This window comes from Rhinopithecus bieti, unplaced genomic scaffold (genome assembly GCF_001698545.2).
Source record: "Rhinopithecus bieti isolate Rb0 unplaced genomic scaffold, ASM169854v2 scaffold_69431, whole genome shotgun sequence".
Classification (NCBI taxonomy): Eukaryota; Metazoa; Chordata; class Mammalia; order Primates; family Cercopithecidae; genus Rhinopithecus; species Rhinopithecus bieti.
In genome coordinates, this window is record NW_016825960.1 from 8,578 (window position 1) to 10,523 (window position 1,946).

The window sequence follows — 1,946 nt, forward strand, 5'->3', positions numbered from 1 at the left end:
TTTTTTTTTTTTTTTTGGAGATGTAAGTGAATTTTTATTGGGAAGGGGAGGTTGTCAACTTAAACAGCAACAAATAAAGAGTGAATAAGGAAACTCCCTGTTGCCACAGATATACATGACCTCCTTATGTGATACAGGAGGCATTTCAATTTGTGACTCCATTCAATCTAATATTTCTGGATTCCTACTAAAAAGGAATACATTAAGAACATGGAAAAGTTGCTTATTGAAAGGAAACCCCCAAAGAGTAAGGGAGGGAATGTAGAAATTAAGTTATGTGGGACACTCTTTAAACTGTAATTAACTACATTTTCGTATCTTCACAGTAATACAAAACACAGTCACTTGCAGAACTGGTTCAGATTAAATACTAGATACATTTTTAGTCCTCTATAAGTGTTTGGAAGTTACTTATGTTTATATAAAATGAAGCTATTAATACTTTTCTATAGCAGTAACTGCACACCAGGAAGGCCAAGACAAACACTGATCAAGGAATGAAGTTTTCCCAAAGCTGCAGTATGAAAAGACTATAAACAGTTGATTCCATACACATGAATGGGTTTCTTTGGTATAGGAAATCCAAGTGGAATAAGGAATGGAGATGTCTAAAAAGGTTTCTTTAAGGAAAGAAGGATGACACCCTGCATGGATTTAGATTTCAGCCCCTTCTGCAACATCACATTCTTCTCCTGCACTGTCTGATGTCCAAAGTGTTAGGCTGTCTCTAAGCAACTGCATGATGAGGGTGCTTTGTATGAGTGTTCATTCAGTGTATCAAGTTCAGTTATGGCCTCATCAAAAGCCGTTTTATCCAGCGTGCAGGCAAGCTCTGGGTTATTAAGAATCTCATAGTAGAATACAGAAAAGTTAAGAGCAAGCCCTAGGCAGATTGGGTTGTGTGGGTTGCATCTTTCTTGCTTATATCAAATGCCTCTTGGTAAGCTCCTTGGGAATTATCGTTTTGGATCATCACCATATGCAACTTCAGCAAAGTACCGGAAGTAATCACCCTTCATTTTCAGGTAGAAGACCTTATTCTCTGGATTAGTTGCATTGGCTATTAAATATTTATCCAACAATTCCAGGACCGTGGTGCAGATGGATCTCAGCTCGGACTCCGCTTTCTCCTGATAGTCCTTAATCAGCTGCAAGTTCTTGTGGGAGGTGTAGGTCTTCTGCTGGGTGCTTGAGATGACTCTCCAGGCGGACCTGCGGCCCCGACCACGTTCTTGTAGGCCACGGAGAGCAGGTCGTGCTCCTCCTTGGACAGCTCGGCGCCCTGCTCGGTCACGGCCTTCATGCAGGTGGCCATGTCGTCGTAGCACTCGGCCAGTTTGGCCTTCTGGATCAGCTCCGTCTTCTCCATGGCAGGCGCGGAGCCTGGCCGGGGCGGAGGGCGAGGAAAGCGAGGGCGAGCGCCGACCCCGAGCGAGAGGAGCCTGGAGAGCTGCGGCAGGGCGTGGCGGCGTGGCGGCGTGGCGGCGAGGCGCCAGGCGAGAACAAAAGGCCGGGAGGCAGCGCCGTCAGACAATGTGGCCAGCAGCCCGCTTTTGTCTCTGGCACAAGGCTGCCGGTTGAGTTTCCCTATCCCCCGACCCCACCGCTGCCGGGCGCCCGGGGACGCCGCTGCCCGCGGCTGGAGGAGGCGGGGGCGGCGCAGAAGCCCAGCGCGCTGGAAACCCAAGCTGCGGCCGCTCCCGCCACCCACGCCCGACCGGCCCAAGATAGAAGCGACCGTTTGATATCAGCCTTTTAAAAAATGGATTCCACATATGAGGGAGATCAGGTGTTATTCGTCTTTCTGTGTCTGGCTTATTTCACTTAACATGATGTCCTTAAGGCTCATCCATGTTGCTGCACATGACAGGATTTCATTCTTTTTTATGGCTGGATAGTATTCCATTGTGTGTGTGTATTACATATATACATACACCACATTTGTG

General features: G+C 47.5%; 1 pseudogene; it reads right to left on the reverse strand.

The window, feature by feature from the left end:
* Positions 1-654: 654 nt before the first annotated feature.
* Positions 655-1,369, reverse strand: LOC108522803 (14-3-3 protein theta pseudogene; annotated as a pseudogene).
* Between the last annotated feature and the right edge of the window lie 577 nt (positions 1,370-1,946).